Raw genomic sequence first — 22,395 nt, forward strand, 5'->3', positions numbered from 1 at the left:
TATGGGAGGGGGTCTGGGACCCGGATTAATGTGCGGCCGCGAGCTTTTTTTTATATATTATAATGAAGCGCGAGCTGTGTGCTCGAGTCTTCCTGCCTGTCGGCTCTGCTCATGATGTATAATAAGCCTTTGCTGCTCGGCGATGATGGTCTAGCTTCAGCAACTACATTACCTACGGTGCGTTCGTTAATATTAACTGTGCGTCCGGAGTCACTGTGGCACAGACTGGACCGCTGGTGAACAGCTGTTAGAACGGGCCGTTCAGGTGTTCACAGTAGAGCTCCCTGTCGGAGCGGCAGAGCGTGATGTGCACTGAAAAGTTTTTTTTTTCCCGTCGCAATATTATCGTTGAGCTAGCCAACTAGCATACATTGTCACTATCTGCTAACGTTAGCTTTAGCCTTCGTTTTCTAATCGTTTTTTTCATAGGCTATAAACAGAGGTGGTATAAGTATATATCTTGTAATTGATTAAAAGTAGAATTACTCAGTTCTTGTACTTGAGTAAAAGTAGAAGTACCAGAGTGTAGGAATACTCTGTTACAGTAAAAGTCCTGCATTCCAAATGTTCCTCAAGTAAAAGTAGAAAAGTATTATTATCAAAATATAGTGAAAGTAGCGACAGTAAAAGTAGTCATTTTGCAGATTGGTCCATTTCAGAATAATATGATATGTTTTATAATGACTGATCATTAAAGTGTTATCAAAGCTGGTAAAGGTGCAGCTAGTTTGAATGACTTTGTATACTGCAGGCAGGGTAGCTTTTGGATTTACTCCAGGTGGAACTAAAGTCTGATTTAACACTTGATTATATTTCACATCATTCATCCACATCTGTAAAGTAACTAAAGGTATTACATACATGTAGTGGAGTAAAAGTACACCATTTACCTCTGAACTGTAGTGGAGTAGAAGTACAAAGTAGCAAAACATTGAAATACTTAAGTAAAGTACAAGTATCTCAAAATTGTGCCCAAGTATAGTACTTGTTGAGTTTATGAACTTAGTTACTTTACACCAGTGGCTATAAAGATAAAAAGACTTAAGCCTTGCACAGAGGCCTGAAAATACATTTTCAAAATGCTCAACAGTGCTGCCAAAATTATAAACTGACTGCTACACAATTAAAATAAATGCTTTTTATATATTTATATTAGATGTGACTCTATGGCGTTTCTGTTAATATTAACACTGCTGCTTTAGTTTTTCTGACTGCTAAAATCCTCTGTTATTCCTCATTTTAAAGCCGATATTCTGTGGGGTCAGGGGGCTCGGATCCTTGTCACCTTTTTCATACCTGATGAGTTTGCATCCCTGTTGTCAATTTGTTTGGTTATCTAGGCACAGCTGTGTGTGACTCCCTCTGGTACACTGGTATGTGTTTTCCTAATGTAGAGAGCATTGATTAATTAATAAACTACACACTGACTCTAGATCCTGACCAAATCCTTATTTTTTGATCAAATGTTTTTCAAAAAAATGTATTGTATATTATATAACAGCTGCACATCACAGACCGGAGTCTCTGCTACTGTGGACCACGAAGGAGGGGATCATCATCCCCATCCCCAAAGACCCTGCATGGCATGGAAATCTCCTCCTCCTGGAACAATTCTACACCCAGCATATGCTCCCTGTGTTGGCCAGTAGAGAGGAGGACATTTAAATAAACATACTCTTAACATCCTCGGACTCTGCGTTGTGTTTCGTATGTGTGATGGGGTGTTATGCAGAGGGGAGGAAAACAGGACCCAGCAGATTGGGATTGTGGTGGAGATGCTGAGCAGTTATTTAATTGTTGCGTGTAATTATTATTATACTGCGTGCTTCTTAGTTATTCCATCTTTTGCTGTAACATGGATCTGTATGTAACTCTATATTTACTTGTTATCTACCACACTTCCTTCTACATCATACACCATCATTATACATGATGGTGTATATAGGATATATATTTATTTGTATACATATCTGTAAATTGTATAATTTTATTTTTCGTATTTGGGATTTCTCTTTTGTCCACTCAAATACACTTGGCCCTTTCTCTTTTCCATGTGGAAAATGGCAGCTGCATATTCTGCTTTTCTCATCTGCTCCCTGTCTGCTCATCTACAATGATAAAATTATATAATTAATTACTAATAATCATTTAAACCTGTTATTACCAATATTTCACAAATTCTTCATGTAAACTTAAGAGCACAGCTGTATGTTGAGTGTCAACTTTGCTTGGTTCATCTTACTGGGGGGCAGCTACATGGATGTCGGTGCAGTCCACAATAATTTTGCAGCTGAAGGCAGAATGAATTTATTATTGACTCAGAATGAAGCACAACTTCATGTCATACAATACATTGACTTTATTTGTAATTGTGTAAAAAAATATGAGCATTGATTAGCAAGCAGGACCTGCAGGAACAGAGAATGGTGATGGATGGAGCTGGGAAGAGAGAAGAATAAAGAAAACAGATCAACTTTATTATCGGATATTAAAAATTCAATTTCAAAACAAGTTGCCGCTCCTACAGTTTTCTAGTATGTAAAGATGATTTCACATGACCAATGCAAAATATCACACTCAATACATGTGTGTCTCTGAGGGGTATATTGTGCCTTTGATGTATATAAATAATATACCATAACCAAATACTATTACGTACAGTGGAAATCAGGGTTGCCAGAACAGGTCAGTCCAGTGTGCATGTTCCTCAGGGTCTCAGCAGTTACAGGTGAGGTAAAGAAAATAAAAGAGAAAAAGGTCAGTAACAACACTTTAAAGTAACAACACTGAATAATTATCTCTTTTAATAATTTTCTCTCAGTAATCACTCAACTACTGTCTTTCCAACAAACAGATTGACTCACTCTCAATATCATCACAATGAAACACGTCCAGAAGAATGTCATGCAAAGCTGCCTGCCTTCCTTCGACTCTCCCTGAACTGCCTGATCTTTTAATGGTCAATGTTAACCATTTGTGCAGATAGCATTAAGTAGAAAAGATCGCTGATACTAATGTGGCATTAGCCTACCTCCCGCCCCCTTAGGACCTGGTGGAGGGGGCGATAGGCTACTCTTCAAATGTTTCACAAAATACTTACCATCATGACTACTCTTACTGTTTAACATTTTGGTTTACTTCATGTTAAGGCTAATACAAATGACAAGGCTAAGTAATGTAATATAATGCTAACTAACATGCTCGCTACTAGCTAGGTAGCTAACTTGACTATGTTCCATGCAAAACATGTATATTACCTGATATGTTTGGTCCGACGACTCCTGGTCCTTTCATCAGACGGGAAGCGATAGAACGAGCAAGTGGTATGATCTCTTTTGTGATTACAACCTCGTACAAAGCACACAGGCATCTTGTAAAAGTGAATTTATTGGAGCAATCTCTTATATTTATTGGAGGGAATAAATCAGTCTTCTTCTTCCTCTTTGCTTTGCGAATCACAACCAGTCTTGGAGCATTATCGCCTATGACATCACTTACGCGACCCAGAATGCATTTGGGATTTGTAGTCTTTCTAGTTGCGTATTATTCATAGTCTTATATTTCAGCATTTTTACGACAAACTGTGACTTTTTTTGCATGGAAATGATTGTTTAAGATTGACAAACATCATATGTGTCATTCGTGGCACAATTCAAACGGGATCAAAAGATAACTTTTCTCTCTCCATTGACTTCAATGTATAATTTTCCGCTTCCGGGGTCCCATGGAGGCTCCCGGAAGGGGAGGGACTTCACCTCTCTATAACTGCAGCACCTTTGTCCCAATGGAAATGTTTTGGACCGTTGCAAGTTAGCACTTCTCAGCCACCGTACAAACAGGATGAATGGGGCCAACTGCACTACTGAATCAGAATTGATTATTCTATGGCTTAACCTGGGTCACCACAGCAACACTCCTCAGGATTATATGAACATTTATAAAATAGAGTATGCATTCACAATGAATACATCCTCCTCATTGAAGTTCTACCTCAGTCTGCAGTCCCACCCACAGTTAGGGTTTTATGGTGAGACACCTAAACTGTGAATTACGTGGATGTAACCATTACTGTCTTGTTGCATGTCTCTGCAGGCAGAGCTATGGCAGGCCTTTCATTACTTCTGTATGTGTGTCCTGGTGGGCATTCTCAGCCAAAGCAAAGCAAAGGGCAGACTAAGGGCGAGCGGCCAGGAAGCTGACACACAGGACACTAATGCTGCCTCTGGCTTCTGTCCACTGTAAGAGCCTCTGACATTTGGTATTTGTTGGGAAACCATTTGATAAAATGCTGAGAGGAGCAGGTATTTTCCTTACTCTAACCCTCTCATTGTCTCTCATTTAAAATATATAGGTACCTGTAATGACATTTCTATTAATTTCATTCACATTCAAGCCCTGTATCTTTGAGTCAGCCCTACATCTAATTTCCTCCCTCTTCCTCACTGTAAATCTTTGTGCAGACAGCGTTTGTTCTGAGCTAATATAATTACTGTATATTGAATTTATATACAAGGTCGACTTTTCATCACCTTATCCAATTAGTTTTAAATTCATAAGAACCAAGCTTATGTATTTAATATACATAAACTCTATGCATTGAAACTCATAACAACCAGGTTTATGTTTTAAAATGAATAAAGCCCATTTGTTAGAATTGTATTTCCAAGGTTTGGGTATTGAATATTAAAGGGACCCTAGTGGTTACTTATTTTACCCTTCCCATTTGAAAATGTAAATGGTTTGCAAAGGCTGAAATCCCTGTGTTCCCTCCAGAGGGAGTTTCTCTCCCACACACTCCTTTTGTTTGCTTCTGTGACATACTGACATCACTATGTAACACATGCACTTCTATTGGCTAGCGCTCCGATACATTGTACGTGATCGGCTAATGGTGCGTTCACACCAGACGCCAATTGCTCGAGTTTCACCACGGCTTTCAGCTGTGTTTACTCGCGTCATTCAAACAGGACGTGCTGGCGAGGGGGCGGGATTATATCCATTTCAATACTATGGTACATACCAACTACAACAAAATTAACATATTTTATCGTGATTTAATTGTTAATACACATTTCAAAATGATGCCGAAGTAACAACATACTGATATCGGCAGGAGAAACCGTTTTAAATGTGTGTTTCAAGTATTGAGATCGGATCGATCAGGATAAACTAACCTGTATATGCTCCGTCCACACTTACAACGTCACAAAGACATAAATACAACAGCGACTGTATTCGCCATATCACAGACAGTCTGTGGTTTGTACTTGTGTAACGTCCGAGGTGTTAAGGCTTCAAAGATACTTCTGTGTAACAAAAACTCAGGAACTTAGTACTTCTTGGAGCATCCCAGATAGAACCTCCGTTTATTATTGTCGATTCACACCACACTCCCCTTTACCACTCCAGGACAGACTGCGCATGCTCACAACACATGACCTCTCAACCCAATGCTTACACTTGTTTAACTTTTGTCCAGTTTCTGAACAGATATGAGGAGCTGTGTGCTCTGTGGGCTAACAGCTAACGGCTGAAGTTTTGGTTATCAGATTCAACGTCAGTGACGGCAGGCTGAGATCCTGAACGCTGATTGGCTACCACGAGAACGCGTCACGCAAATTTGATGCTCGAGTTAAACAAATTGAACTTGTGATTCAATCGCCTCATTCACGCCGTGTCAATCGCTTAACTCGCGCCACCTGAGCAAAATTCGTGTCTATTAGCGTCTTTGCATTGACTTTACATGTAATCGCGCCAAGCCCAGAAATCGAATTGCGTCCGGTGTGAACGCACCATAAGATGCGGGAAATCTATAAGCGGTTGACCAATCACAACACAGCCGGCCAGCTAACCAATCAGAGCAGACTGGGCTCTGGTTTCAGACAGAGAGTGAAAAGAGGTGCTGCTGCACAGGCATTGTGAGAAAAATAAAGAGCTTTTTGAACATCAAAGCATGGAGACATATCCCAGTAGAGGTACATAGCATCTTTTATTTCCCAGGTTTATATATCTGTCTATAATTCTTCCTTAATCCAATTTGTTCAACTGTCTGATCACCTGGTTTATTGCATTATTCCAAATAACTTAAAAGGCATCAATGTATTTGAAATGTTTTACCACATTTGTTCCCATTCTGTTGATTCATGTTTCCCGCTGTGAAGAGCTTCAAAGACTCCAAACACACAGCTCAGTGAGATCACATGTTTTATGAGTTTTTTTGAGTGTGTCTGTTACTCAAATGAGTTTTTGCCAAAAATAAAGTGACAGCTCACTGCACTCGACTTAAAAACACCAAGCTGGTAGAATCTTGACAAACAGTATCAACCATCATTTGTGACCGGTAGCGACCGTGTTTATGGGAGAAAGTGTCCAGACTGCAGCTGTACCAACCCAAATATATTACATTTACTATAATAGAAGGGACATCATGTTTTTATCTCGTGCTGTGCACTCCTCTTTTTAATCCACTTCCCTTATCTTATCTTTTAAATCCTCTATTATCTTCTCCTTTCTAATAAGTGCCCCACCCTTTCGCCTGTTGCGCTCATGTTCCAAAAGAAAGGGGATAAGCGCAGGAGGAGAGGAGAAGAGGGCTTAGAGATGAGAAGGACTGAATGTCAAGAAAGAGCAGAAAGAACAGAAAGAGGAAGCACTGCAGCATCCAGTCACATCTTGGCGATGAGGTGTTAGGATTAGCTGTATCTGAAGCAACGCCCCCGCTATGCTATCCAAATGAGTAGGCCTATAACCCCACCCCCCTGCGCTGGCACAAGAACAACAGCTTGTACAATGCCATGTTGTCAGGGCAGGGGGAGGAGAGGGTCCGACTTGCTGGGGGCCTGCTCCAATATCTGTGGCAGGTGGCAGGAAAAAATAGTCAGCTATTTGGTCGATGTGAGTTCTGAGTCTGACTATGCAGCAGAGTTTGGACCGGGCTGTGTGACTGCTGCTGACTGACCATTACAATCTGTTTGTGTTCTGGTGATCATTCTTAAGGGCAATTAAAACATCCCTTGATTTCACATTTACCTGGAGATGACTGACCAGACAGACAAGATCTCTGTGGCCAGGATACGTTTTGACCCTAGACTGCATTTAATAAATGGTCACATGCAGATAAAGGGTGCAGAGTTAGGTTTTCATTATTGTCAATATGTTTTCCTGACATCTAATGCATTTTCTCCATACATAAAAGTGGGGACAGATCAGACCCTACTAACCACTGTGGCCCCTGTGTCAGCAGTGGTTCTAGTACCCCATTTCTATGATTCAAAATGGTAATTGTTGCCCAGCACTATAAAAAACATATAATTGAACATGAGCTCTCTTGGTACAACACCAAAAACATCAGGACATTTCAAATGAAAGTATATGGATTAAAAGAAAGATGTGTAGACATCAAGTGTCAGATAATCTCCATATTCCAATTCAATCCGTCATAAAAATATTTCATAAAGTCATCCAGCCCAGAATATGGAGTCCACTCAGTCATCAGATCATGGACATGGTCAGCGGGACAAACCTCCTGCAGAATCTCAACATGCAGAACTCTGCAGAAACATTTTATGCATTCCCAGAAAAACACCAACTGCATGCAGAGCAGAATCAGGCACTACTGGTAATTAGCATTCATTAGAGCACTCTCATCTTTTAACCGCTTTAAACCGGCCCCCCAGACACCCTCCACTCCAAAGCCCTCCAAAGCCAGGAGCCGAGCCCAGAAAAGAGTCCCCTCTGTCAGCTGCTGCTGAGGCTAACTGCCCCCCCCCCCAGACTCACTGTGAGCAGTCTCACAACAACACTGCTGTACTAACACCAACCACAGAAAAACTCATGATAACACAATGTAAAGAAAACTATTAATGAATAATGAAAATCTGAATGGAGATCGGATCGATCAGGCTAAGCTAACGTTGTATCTGCTCCGTCCAAACTCACAACAACATGTTACAGACACAGATACAACAGCGACTGTATTCGCCATTACACAGACAGTCTTTGTTTTGTTCATGTTTAACTTGTATCCAGTTTCTGAACAGATATGAGGAGCTGTGTGCTCTGTGTGCTAACAGCTAATGGCTGATGTTTTGGTTTTCTGATTCAACGTCAGTGATGGCAGGCTGAGATCCTGGTGGATGTCAACAATCCTCTGGCTGCCATCAAAGAAGTAGTAAAGTGAGCGTCAGGCAGAACCACAGCAACAGGGAGAGCCACGACTCAAGATGCAGGCGACGCCTCAATGCTGACAACTGCCAAGTGACAGACATTTAAAAAAAATATTTAATATATTTGGGACATGAGAGTATACAGGTACAGATAAAGAAAAGAAAGAAGTAACATTAAAAATACGATACCCTCTGTCAGGGGCGGACTGGGGGAAAAAAGTGCCCCGGGGATTAATTGACAGACAGGCCCACTTAATGTGCGGCCTGTATCGGCCGGCCGGCGACGAAAGTACAGTATGTTACTTAACAAAAAAGTTATTTTGGACCATTATTCATATAGTAATCACATTACCTGAGCCCTTGAGTTGCCTAGAGCAAAATAGTTACCGTATATATTTATTGATTTTAATGTTAACCGATCATTGATGCAATAACATTTGGACCCAATTTGCCTGACTTGACGCATGGAATAAAACATGGGCGTAGGAAGCATCCTCAATGTGGGTGAGACAATTTAACAGGGGGAGTGGGCAGGTGGTGGACCTCACCTCCTCTAGGGGGGTCCGGGGGCACGCTCCCACGGGGCAGATTTTTTTTTTAAATGCATCAATCTGGTGCACTTTGAGAGCAAAATTAGGGACTAAATCTATGGATACATCTCTCAACACTCATATGGAACAGAACTGTAAACAGATTAACCTTTTCTTTCAACATTTATTTGAACAGCAAGTGGAGGCAAAAGTGACTGCACCCAAAACAATAAACCTGCTAGCTAACTAGCCTAAACTCAGTAACAGAATGTGGGCAACACGTTCTTCTCCACAGCCGCGCGACCTCTGAGTCAGACGTCACTTCCTCCTTTTCTATCCCACGGGTACAGCCACTCCCCCCGAACCCCATGTCCCTGCCAACCCCCCCCCCCCCCCCCCCATGCAAGCTCCTCCCTCTGAACCCAGGGCTCGCTACAATACTGTATACTGTATACACAAACTATACAAAAACGCCTTTACGCTTTTGAGCTTGTTTATCCATCTGTAAGCAACTGCCAGCTAGGTCTCTCATTCACTCACTCCTGATCGTTCACGTTTTTTTTAATTAAAAAAATATGTTTTTGGGCCCTCCGGCCCACGCACAGCACCGGCCTACCGGGGAAACTCCCGGTATTCCCAATGGCCAGTCCGCCCCTGCCCTCTGTCCTTGGAACCTGACATCAGAGAAGAAAGAACTTCCAACAGAACCCCACAGTTGATGGGGGAAAACGGACAGTCCTCAGAGCCAGAGAGGAGGGATCCCTCTCCCAGGACGGACAGACACACAATAGATGTTGTCTGTAAATGATAATACATTTACAACATAGGTAGAAGATAGGAGAAGATGGTAGAAGGTAGAACATGAAGATCGATCCAGGTGGATGTCAACAATCCTCTAACTGCTATCAAAGAAGCAGTAACGTATCGTACGTCGCATTGAAGCTTGCCGTTGGGCAAACATTCACTGGGGGCCCCTCGAACCAGCTTATGTTCCCCCCCCCGGAGCGGAGCAAGGCAACAAAACTTAAGATAAGAAGCAGCATTTTACGGCACGCTATGCATGGTGCCGCCTTGAGGGAGTTTCCCGACATGTCGTTGCAGTTAATTAAAAGGTGTTTCATGTTGTGGTTGCAGTGCACCTTCTTAATTTACCTTTGGGGGCCCCCTTCTTTGGGGGCCCCCTTCTGGTCCGGGGCCCCAAGTTAGGTGCCTTGCTCAAGGGCACTTTGGCAGTGGCCCAGGAGGAGAACTTGTTCTTCTCCAGTACCAGTCCACCGTCCGTATTTTTTGGTCCGATCGGGACGTGAACCGGCGACCCTTCGGACCAAATTCCAATCCCCTACAGTTCTCTGCATTTGACCCATCCTATTATTAGGAGCAGTGGGTAGAGCACACAACGAGTGCTTTTCCGACTGGATCGATGGAAATACACTTTGGAGACAGACAAGCCGGGAGGCTGGTTTTAATTCCCTGATTCTGTGCTCATTGTTCATACTGTATTTCTGTGTCTGACAGGTTTTATTTAAAGATATTCATGCATAAAGTCATGATGTGTTGGTGGGCAGATTTTTAGTCCAGGGAGACTTTGGTGGAACTTTGGAAAACATAACAGTACACAAGCAAGAATCCAAATATACTATTATATATGCTTCGCCTGCTGAAGTGCTTCACATTATAGTAAGAGATGGAATAGTACTATCAATATGGAATGAGAAAGATTAAGGTGGGAGAGAAACTCCCTCTGGAGAGAACGCAGGGATTTCAGCCCTTGCAGACCACAAAAACCTATATAAAACTGATGATCTCAAACACATTAAGAGGGCAAGTAATTCCACAAATGGACTCTTGACAAGGCACATGTGTTAATTGAAAAACATTCCATGTGACGACCTCATGAAGCTGACTGAGAGAAGCCAAGAGTGTGCAAAGCTGTCATCAAGGCAAAAGGGGCTACTCGAAGAATCTAAAATATAAATCATATTCTGGTTTGTTCAACACTTGTTACTTTACTACATAATTACATGTTTGTTCTTTCAAAGTTTTGATGTCTTCAGTATTAATCTAAAATGTAGAAAATAATTCAAATAAATAAAAACCTTCGAATGAGAAGGTGTGTCTGACTGTTTGACTGATACACACATACATGTTACAACACACAAATTACACTGTACATAATCAGGTTCCTTTAACAACCTCTCAAAGAACATGATCAGTGCAGATGTCTACACATATGATATGAGCTTATCTCTTTGAATGAGTAATATCTCCTTCAGTATTGGGATATAATATTTGTCAGTGTGTTATTGATGTTTTCATACACATCACACTACTGTCACATTATACAGTATCACTGTGGATGACTGTGACTACAGTAGTGGACTAGTCTCAGTTAGTTGTGGGGTTGAAGCTGTTTATGAGAAAATAACCATGTCTTATTTACCAGGCAGTGAACAAGTGTGGGCTTTGATCTAAAAACTTGTGACAAGTTTCAACAGATATCAAATGTCAGGAGAATCTGCTGCGCCTCTCGTCCTTTAGACCTCCACTTTTCTCACAGGAAAGTAACGTACATGTCGTTACCATTTCGTAGTCACCATAAATATGGAAGCCATACTTTTACAATTTTATTTCATAATGTATGCATTTAGCTGTAGTCTAGAGCAGTTTGCAGTAGTGGTGGTTCAGTGCTCTGCTGTGTGGAGGATCATGTCTGTTGACAGACACTTTTGGAGATGCAGAGATGGAGCCTGGGGCTGTAATAACAGAACAGTCCCAGTCTGCAGCCTCACTGACGACATGACTAATGGCTAAATATTGCTACAGTTTAATACGAAGAGGAGCAATGACCAAGTGGAGAAGAACTTTTCTGAATTCAGCTTTCTAACATTTAAAAAGTGGATTAAGTACAAATATTTATAGCCATACTAAATTAAAGTACAGCAAAACAATAAAAAAGTACTCACACCAAACAGCTTCAAACAACACAAAACTACAAATGATTTTTTAAATTATAATAAAGTAAATAACAGTCTAAACGAAATGACTAGGTTAGCTATGTTAGCTAGCTAGTTTACAGCAGATCTGCAGTAACATCACAATGAGGTATGTAATCACATTGTTAAAATAAGACAATAAAACACTTGAGTTAAATCACTGACACTGGTAATGTAAGTAGCAAACAGCACTACAAAGTGGTTACCAGGTTGTTCTGGTCTTAAGGCCCGGACCGATTTTCAGCGTCGATAGATATCGATAGATATCTGGCCGTCGATGAGCGTCCTGTCGCCCTACTCAGATTGGTGTGTCCTGCACTGTCGTGTCTTTTCAGACGTGCCGACACCTTCCGCCGCTGATTCAACATGTTGAATCGGTAGGCTGTCGGCTAAAGGCCGTCAGCCAAAGAAATCACTCTGATTGGCAGTGAAGGACAGTTTGTTATCTAGGGTCACACCCAGATTCCTTGCAGTCTGAGTCGGGGAAACAACAGAGGTGCCAATGTGGATTGTTAGGTCAAGAGTGGGACAATCTTTTCCCGGAAGGAAAAGCAGTTCAGTCTTGTCAAGGTTGAGCTTGAGGTGATGAGCAGACATCCACTGAGAGATGTCAGCTAGACAAGCAGAGATGCGTGCGACGACCTGGGTCTCTGAGCGGAGGAAATGACAGAATTAGTTGGGTGTCGTCAGCGTAGCAGTGGTATTAAAACCATGCAGGCTAATGACTGATACGAGCGAGTTTGTTTACAAAGAGAAGAGGAGGAGACCAAGAACAGAGCCCTGAGGGACTCCTGTAGTTAATTGACAAGGGTCGGACTCTGACCCTCTCCAAGTTACCCTGTAGGTGCGGTCTTTGAGGTATGAGGTGAGGAGGGAAAGTGCAGAGCCTGAAACTCCATGTTCTTGGAGAGTGCGAAGGAGGAACTGATGGTTCACCGTGTCGAATGCAGCAGACAGGTCCAGAAGGATGATGACAGAGGAGAGGGATGCTGCTTTAGCAGTGTGTAGTTCCTCAGAGAAAGCCAGGAGAACAGTTTCTGTTGAGTGACCTGCCTTGAAACCAGACTGGTGCGGATCCAGAAGGTTGTTCTGATGGAGATAACAGGAGAGTTGTTTAAAGACAGCGCGTTCAAGTGTTTTAGAAAGGAATGGGAGGAGAGAGACAGGCCTGTAGTTTATAAAATCAGACGGGTTGAGAGTGGGTTTCTTTAGGAGAGGGTTTACTCTTGCCTCCTTGAGACTGTTTGGAAAGTGACCAGAAGTTAGAGAAGTGTTGATGAAATGGGTGAGAAACGGTAGAATATCAGGAGCGATAGTCTGAAGGAGGTTTGAGGGGATAGGGTCCAGAGGACAGGTGGTAGGGCGGGCAGAGGTACTGAGGGTAAGAACCTCACTTGGAGAGAGAGGGGAGAAGGAGGTCAGTGTGTGGGTGAAGGGAGGGTCTGGTGAGTAAAAGTGAGTCAGAAAAAGAAAAGCGAATATCATCAACCTTTTTTTCAAAGTGGTTAACAAAGTCGCTTGACAGAAGGGAGGAGGGGGAAGGGTTTTTTGGGGGGTTTTAAGAGGGTGGAGAAGATAGAAAATAGTTTTTGGGGATTGGAATAGGAAGAATGGATCTTATCTTGAAAGAAAGTGTTTTTTGCCTGAGAGATCGAAGCAGAGAAAGAGGAGAGGAGAACCTGATAGGTTAGGACAGGGGTCTGCAACCTTTTTGACCAAAAGAGCCATTTTGCTCCTTTTTCCCCAACATTTTTTTGTCTGGAGCCGCAAAACATAGTTCATAGCTTGATAGCTAATAAAGTTGTATTTATTGTTATATCAGAAAAAAACTACAGTTTTTTTGCATTTATTAGGCTATTTATTACATTATATACAACTGTTAACCTCTAATAAGAAACAAATAACTCCTATAAGGAGAATTACAAATAATACACAGGCCTACTTTAAAATAAATTAAACACAGCACTTGGGGAGTCCTCTGCACATTTGAAGGGAAAAAAAATATTATTAAAATGGGCCCACTTTGAAATAAATAAAACATATAGCTGCACCCTAAAAAGAGTTAAAGGTAGGGTAGGTAAGAATGGAGAAACCAGCTCGTGTGCGCTAGAATTTGAAAATACACAACCGGGAAAAATATGCCTCTTCCTTCAGACTTTCTTACAGATTCCCTCCTCCAACACACACGAACGCGCATCATCAATGAGGCCATGAGATAAGTTTGTGCACAGATGGAAGGCTGACAGGCAGGTAGGCCATCCAGTTATTTTAGCCGGGCCGGCTAAAATGATTGTTCGTGCTTTTTTTTTATATATTCATTGCTATCGGGACGTTAAGAGCATTCCATGGAATATAACAAAAAGTGTTTTCTGAAATAAATTACATACCCCATTGAATTATGACTGAAGATTGTCTGCTGTCTTCCTCTCCCTTGTTGTTCCTCGATACGTAAAGGCTGCAGCACCGTTGACAACTTCTCTCTACAGATCAAACATACCGGTAAACCAGCATCGTTTGCTGTGAAAGCATATAACTCTGTCCACACAGAATTAAATCCTGTGTTCCTCCGGTACTTTTCTTTGATTTATCCATAGTTCGCTCATCGAGCCGGGGGTCCCCGCGCGAGCGCCTCCAAGAAAATGCGCTAGCGCGGGACCGTAGCAGGATGTGACGCATATTTTAGTTGACCTAATTAAAACTGTTTTGTTTTTTATTTATTTGTCACAGTATCACCTCAAAATACAAAATACGAAACATTTTCAACCGTGCAACAAAATATAAATAGTCCTACAAATACTTTTATTTTATTTCCTTCTCATTTTTGTCTAAGCTCAAGGGAGCCAGAGCAGAGGGCTTAAAGGGCCGCATGCGGCCCGTGGGCCGCGGGTTGCCGACCCCTGGGTTAGGAGGTCGTCACGGTGTTTGGATTTCCACCATTTCCGCTCAGCTGCCCGAAGGATGGTTCTATTAGCACGCAGTGCGTCATTTAGCCAGGGAGCAGGAGGGGACTGACGAGCCTTCAGAGATGTGAGAGGAAGGAGAGAGTCCAGAGAGGATGAGAGAGTAGAGAGGAGAGTTTCTGCAGCAGAGTTTGGAGGCAGGAGTTGGAACGAGTCAGAGGAGTTGGAGGGCTGAGAGCACCGATGGGGCAAAGGTAGAGGGGGAGAGGGCACGGAGGTTGCGGTGGACAGGTGCAGAATTAGAAGAGATTAGTTTGTTATGTTTGGAAAGGGGTAGAGAGAATGAGATGAAGAAGTGATCGGATGTGTGAAGAGAGGTTACAGAGAGGTTAGAAGTAGTGCAGTTCCTTGAGAATATGAGATCAAGGACATTGCCAGCTTTATGGTGGGGATGGAGACAGTGAGAAAGCAAAGGTGGTTAAAAGAGATGTTAGTTCAGATATCTTCCCTGTCTGGAGGTTGAAGTCTTTGAGAAGTACAGCGGGAGGGCCAGTTTCAGGGATGTGTGAGAGGAGATTATCTAATTCCTTCAAGAAGTCCCCCAAGGCGCCTGGTGGACGGTAGAGAACAACAATGGTTAATTGTATAGGATCGGTTATTGTTACAACCCGGCTCTTGGGCTGTAACAAAAAGCTGGGAGGCGAGATGAGGGTCTGAAAATATAACAATCCTTTATTTTTGTGGACACCAAAACAACAGCCGTGACACGAAGCTCACACGGGGAATGTGCGAGAGGAATGAGAGAGAGAGACGTATCCGGCTGGGCTCTCTTCTTATAGCCTTTTCGTCCCAGATGCAACTCATCAGGTAAATGCCGGCCCCACAGCACCGGATCCTGTAAACAGAGAGAGAGAGACCACGGAACGCCTAGTGGTGTGGAGGGGTCGTCACAGTTACTGTGATGGCATGGAATTCAAAGGTGGAAGGAGTGAAGTAGGTAGCTTGAAGAGGGAAAAGCTCCATTTGGGAGAGAGCAAGAGACCAGTGCCACCTCCTCTGCCAGTGGGTCTGGGTGTATGGGTGAAGGAATATGCTGTGGAGCAGGGGTCACAAACCTTTGTCACCGAGGGCTACTTCAAGGGTACTGAGTAATACGAAGGGCTACTTGTTTGATACAAACTTCCTGAATAACATAATTGCACGGTTCACCTTTAATGATAATATTATTATTAATAATAATCAGAATACATATTAATTTACTGTATGTGAAGGACTGTCTGATCACATGTTAATGTTAATTATTCCTCACAATAATTATTAACAATGATTTACCATTGCTATAGCAACCCCATTGTTTTGTTATGAAAATGTATCTATATTTATACACATTCTCGCGAGATCTATCAGGGGTCGTTGTAATGCTGCGTTCACACCGGACGCGACTTCGCTCTAATCGCTCGAGTTTCACCACTGCTGCCAGCTGTATTTACTCACCTCATTCAAACAAGACGCGCTGGCTCGGGAGCTACAACTACAACAAAATGAACATATTTTACCGTGATTAAATTGTAATACACGTTTCTAAATGATGCCGAAGTAACGACATACTGATACCGGTTAGTAAAAACCATGAATTAATGCTTGACAAGTCTGCAGACAAGACGGCAGGCGAAAAACCTTTTTAAATGCTTGTTTTCTGAATGGAGATTGGGTCGACCAGGCTAAGCTAACGTTGTATATGCTTATTCCACACTCATAACAACGGCCTACAGACATAAATAAACCAGCGACTGTATTCGCCATGACACAGACAGTCTGTGGTTTGTACTTGTTTAACTTTTGTCCAGTTTCTGAAAAGATATGAGGAGCTGTGATCTCTGCTTGCTAACTGCTAACAGCTAACAGCTGATGTTTTCTGGTTGAACGTCAGTGGCAGGCTGAGATCCTCACCACTGCTGTGTGTGTGTGTGTGTGTGTGTGTGTGTGTGTGTGGTGATGATGAGGCGGCCCATGATCGTAGCTGCTCATGCTAGCTTGTCTCAGCTAAAGGTGGAACGGAGATTTGGTGCGTGGAGTTCAACTCTGAACCTATCTGGGGTCAGAGTTCAATTTCACGCACCAAATCTCCATTTCACTTACGACATACAAAATGTGTGCTTTTAAAATGTTATATTCAATATTGTCATTTTAAAAATAAAAATGTATTCAATAATTTTTTTAGACGGAGCTCCATGGTGACTTGTGCTATTTTTAGAACATGCACGCGGGCGACCAATTTCCCCCCTGCGGGCGACTTAGTGCCCGCGGGCACCGCGTTGGCTACCCCTGCTGTGGAGAGAGCTGCTGGGGTGGATGTGTTGGATTGAGTAATCCAGGTCTAGGGATGGGTATCGTTTGAAATGTATCGATTCCGATTCCGGTTCTGCTTATCGATTCCGGTTCTTATCGATTCCCCCTTTCAATTCCAAAATTGTAAAAGAAAGAGTTTAAACGTTTAGATAACAACAATATCTTTATTCATTGAAGTTTTAACTGACATTTTTACAAATAAAAAATATACATGCAATACAAATGTATTGCACAATAGCTGAGCTATGCCTGTGGCAAGCTATTAACAGGCATTACATTGTGCCTTGTCTTTTTCTTTTTTGGTGTAGTGGAGCCTCACTTTAGAGCGTTTACCGCGATCCATCTTTGGTGTTAGTGACTGAGCTCGTGAACTGTCTACGGGAGGGCGGGGGGAGCCCCGCTGCGGGGCAACTGTGGACCTCTGTCGCCTGTCAGCGCAACTTACCTGATGCCGTTTAAAAAAATGAAGGGCGGTGCCGGCCGCCAGCGTACCGAGCCGGCCGTCAACAGCCCGCTGAGGACCGGCCGTTCTGTGATTCTCCAGAACACACAGACGGCCAGTCCGCCGCTGAATACCACCGGGTCACCGTGGCGCAGACGGACCCGGTGGAATACAGGGTCTAGCACGTTTAGGAACCGTTAAGCAGAACCGAAATTGTGTATTTTTTATGGGTAACCGGTACCCGGCATTTTCTTATCGGTTCTCATCTGGAACCGAGTTTCGGTTCCCAACCCTATCCAGCTCTCAGTGAAAGCAAGGAAATCCAGAGACTGCAGGGAGGCGTAGCCAGAGAAGAAGTCAGCCTTAGGAACAGCTGACTGGCAGTTCCACAGGCCCCCTGAAACTAGATGTTGGATCTCAGTGGAGCATGTGGGATAGACGAGAGCAGGCCGGTTATAACGATTAGGAGAAGCACGGGTCCAGTAATAATTGCGAGAAGACACATGAACAGGAATGGAGAAAATACACATGATTATAGCATGAGGGGCTAAAAAACAACAGCTATACTTAGCTCAATCAAAGTAGGATTTGCCTCCTCTTTGCATCCCTCGTGACTCCCACAGACCTCTATTGTCTTTGTCAGTCTTACTCCTGCAGGACTCTATCGTCTTCGTCTGTCTGACGCTCCAGGAAAGAGCTGCCTAAAATGGAAGCTTGTCCTGATTGCTGATATGACACAGCTGTGGGCCTACGCCCCTTTAATTAATTAACTCTCTACAGCTGATGGGCACCAGCTGTGCCTTCCAGTCTATTGTAAAGCACAATTTGAGACAAGTGTCCCACTGAACCCTGAGTAACCAATACACTCTCACTCCATAAATGTCCACGAGCGACGCTTGGTCAAGGTCCTGTGGCGTGCAGTTGTGACGCTCCTAGGCTCCTTCAGCTTCATAAAGGGACGCAAATAGCTTTCAACTGATGACGCTCATGGAAGCACGGCATTTGTTTGTGTCGGCTGCCCTTAAAGGCAATGTGAGCGTCCATTCCCATTGGATAACGGAGAATTGTACACCCGGAAGTAAGTATTCCCCTTACTGTCGATTGATTTTACAGTGATATCTGCACTACTCATCGACTGAAAAACACCTTATCCTATTATCCTTGTTAATTACACAACATTGATTGGTTTAAATTGTGTGCAATGCTTTTGTATTTTTCCCCTTAGATTTGGAGAAACAAATATTTTTTCGGAGTAAAGGATGGCAGAAGACACTACACTACCCAGAATCCCCAGCTATCGTTTAGGACTACACCATGTGCTCTGTTTGACAAACCCTGTGATTAGTTCTCAAGCTCTGTGATTGGTTGATCTCCAACTGCATTCCATTCATTCCAATGGCTGGCGTCTATGTCACGTGATCTTCAAATTTCTCCCTGCAGAAAAAAAACATGGCCGAACTTCGTTTTATTCTGGAAAATGCCTATTTTAAAGTTAGTTTGGCCATTAAAATGCGTTTTGATTTCATTTGATGCGAGAAATATGAGTTGTTATTTCAGATTATGTGTGCAGTGGATGTACATGATCTTTAGTTTGCTAGTTATTAGGAAGATTACTTCAGGAAACTGCGTTCATAGAACGTTTTCATTGTTACCGAGGTGGTTGCTAGGGACGCTGCTATCGATATTATTTCTGTTATGTTGTGTAACTGTTCAATGGTGTTATCTTTATTGCTACCCCCTTCCCCGTCAATGTATAGTGTTGGTCCACAGCACAAACGTATTAGTTTAACAAAATCCGCATCTAAAATTGTGGCATAGATACGTTATTTTCCCCTGTGCAATTCCAGTCTCACATCTCACATCACATCGTCATTAACAAATAGACCGAAAACATTTTAAAAATATATATATATACTTTATTCCGAGTGTGCTTGCTTTTCTCTTTGAAAGTCATCACATAACGGCATTGTAATACACGGTTCGGCTGCATTAAATATTACATATCTGCTGTAGTTCTCTATTTATAGAGCCCTGATGAGAAGACTTCTAGACAAACATGAGGAACTGCCGCCAACACTGAAAACGTGACGTGGATCATAAATATATCAGCAATTAAACAACATCTTACATTTCTTTTCACACAATACGTCTCTTTGCAGTATCAACACTAATTCGGCTGACTTTTATATTTGATCCAATTGGTATATAGGCTGTATTTACACCATAACGGTGCACAGCTGATATAAAGGGACACCTAGTGGTTAAAGCATGTTATTGAATTTCATTATTTTTATTATTACATATTAATAGGATCCCTATAAAGTATATTCATTACTTGTTATTCTCTACTAATAGTTAATTAAAGAATGTATATAATGACTATTTTGCACATCCCTTTCAAGATTTTCTAAGGTTTATTGACATATCAAATTCACAAACGGTGTAGTTATGCAATGAATGAAACACTTGGGTCGCAGGTTCCTCAATAGTGCATTACAAGACAACTATGAATATTTGTGCATACCTCCAGCAATGTTAACTATGTTGAAGCACTTATTTTAACTGATATTATACATATGTATTATACTCTTATAAGATGTATGTAGATATTTCATCTCCGGCCTTGTCAGGTATTGAACAATCAATAAATAAAGAACACAGAATTATTAAATATAAAACACAGAATTTGTGTGATTATACTAAATGATTTACAAATAAACACCACTGCATATTTACAACTGTTACACATGCTGATGTAATGCAAATGTTTCCAACTTGGGATCAATAAAATGTATCTTATCTTAAGATGATCGATGGCTACTGCCATATTTGCAAAATGTGCCTCTGAACCTTGACAAGTGCATGTTTCAGGCTTATCAATTAACAACAGGAGGGGTCACAGACATAAGACCAGCTGTTAAATTAAGCTCTTCTGACCTTAGCTGGCATGTGGGTGTATATATTAATGCTGCCCATTATGGGCACAAGCAATTTTCACCGATTTATTAATTATATGTTTTAAATTTGAGTGTTTCCTATCCCCTAAACCTCCAGGGATGTACACAGTTTAATACTGGCAACTTCTTATTATGGGAAATACAAAAACGTCTTTTAAAACTACAACTCCCAGTAGAGACGTGCCATAGATAGAGAACATGTTGCGAAACACAATAGCCAGCATGTGTAGTTCTGGGGACGGGGTGGGGGAGGGGAGGGGGGAACGGGGTGGACCCGTTCAAATCCAGTTTTGGACAGTCTGCCGTGGTTCCATCCCATTTCAAGTGCTGTTCGACGCTCGGCGTAACCCTCGGAGCACACTCTCCAATCACAGAGCTTGAGGACTATCACGGGGTTTGTCAAGCGAAGCGGAGAGAATACTTACTTCCGGGTGTAATATTCTCTAAAGCAGGGGTATTCAACAAAAATTCAACGAGGTCCAGTTAGAGAAAATCTCCCCATGCAAAGTTCCGGAACAACAAAATGTCTAAGTTGCTTTATGAATTAGTGTGATATACCGTATATTGAAGTAGCCTGTAGCTTGATCAACGTCTGCATGTAATCAACAACTGACTGCCAATCAAATAAAGAAAGTACAATTCAAAAACTATATTTATTGTCAATTAACATTAAACTATACAGATATACAGTAAATACTGTGGATATGTGTAATGTTCCTCTCTGGCTGCGTTTAAAAATAAAATAGAGAAAATAAATAAAATAGCTTTTGAAAATATGTGCATCTTAAAAGTGCTTCATTTTAGATAAATAAAATAAAGTGTAGCAGCAGCTTGGGTTTCTCTTTTTCTTTGTTAACCGTTTCACATCATGAATTAACAGTTTCAGACGATTATAGAACAATATCAGTCTTTACACATCATAACAATTGAACAGTTTTAAAGTTTCTCTTTCTTATTTCTTATATACTGCAGTCCCTCACTCACTTTGTTTTAATTCAGTGCGAGAATTGAGTCAAAAGCATCAATCTCTGGTGCACTTTGAGAGCAAAATGAAGAGATCTATGGATACATCTTTCAACACCCATATGAAACAGAACTGTAAGCAGATTTTTCTTTTGGGATATTTTACAAATCACTCACATTTTAAATTATATTCTTGTTATTTTTAACAACTTTTTTGTTACTGTCATATAGTATTTTATACCTGTTTTTAATTTAGTCTCATTAATAACTATAATGATATTATCAAGGTGTGTCTTAACCTCACTGAGCTGAGGTTATTTGAGCCTCTCAGGAGAGCTGAGTCATTCTACAGAAAAGGTGGATACAAATCTGCTGAAATATATTCCTTCTAAACACATCTAAAACCTGTTAAATAGCAATAACTAACTCTTAACTTGATGAATCCACAACAAGTAGAGCTTAAAGTATTTTTTATTATTTTTATACAATATACAAAGCTTATTTGTATAGGAATGTCACTGGTGTTACGTGTTACCAGGAAGAAGAGTAACACCATGACGGTAACACCTGTGACAATTTGGAGAAAACACTACCATTTTAACAAAATGGCTGCAATGTTTCTGTCAAGTCCTTCAGGGTTTAGTTTAGTTTAGTTTTTATTAGGATCCCCATTAGCACTAGCATGAGCATTGGCTATTCTTCCTGGGGTCCTCACCCACACAAAACATACATAATACAAACCAGAACGGAACAACTCATCATTTCATGAAAAGTGCATGGTAAGGAAGTGAAAGCAAAAACAAAACAGAAAAAAATAGTCATCACATTTTAGCCATCATCAAGTCAAAACCTAAACAAAATTTTACCAACAATATAATTTACATGATAATACTAATTACTAATTACTAATTCTACAGGGTTTTGGCCTGCATCAGTGATTTAGCCTGACTTGAGAAGCTGGAGGGCAAAAGAGGACGCTTGGACAACTCGAATTTCCTTATTTTTGTCTTTATTTCTTTAAGACAGCTCCAAGAATTAATCAGGTTGAAAACCTTCAAAACACAAAAGGACAAACAAATGTTAGCTCACATGCTAC

General features: G+C 41.5%; 1 long non-coding RNA gene across 1 annotated transcript; it reads right to left on the reverse strand.

Moving 5' to 3' along the window:
- Positions 1 to 1,464: 1,464 nt before the first annotated feature.
- LOC307041969 lies at positions 1,465 to 3,758 on the reverse strand. Its single transcript, XR_013808956.1, has 2 exons — positions 2,660 to 3,758; positions 1,465 to 2,439 (listed from the first exon to the last, which is right to left on the reverse strand). It is a non-coding gene; the product is annotated as an uncharacterized lncRNA (long non-coding RNA).
- Between the last annotated feature and the right edge of the window lie 18,637 nt (positions 3,759 to 22,395).

The sequence above is a fragment of the Notothenia rossii genome (genome assembly GCF_949606895.1).
Source record: "Notothenia rossii genome assembly, chromosome: 5".
Taxonomy (NCBI): domain Eukaryota; kingdom Metazoa; phylum Chordata; class Actinopteri; order Perciformes; family Nototheniidae; genus Notothenia; species Notothenia rossii.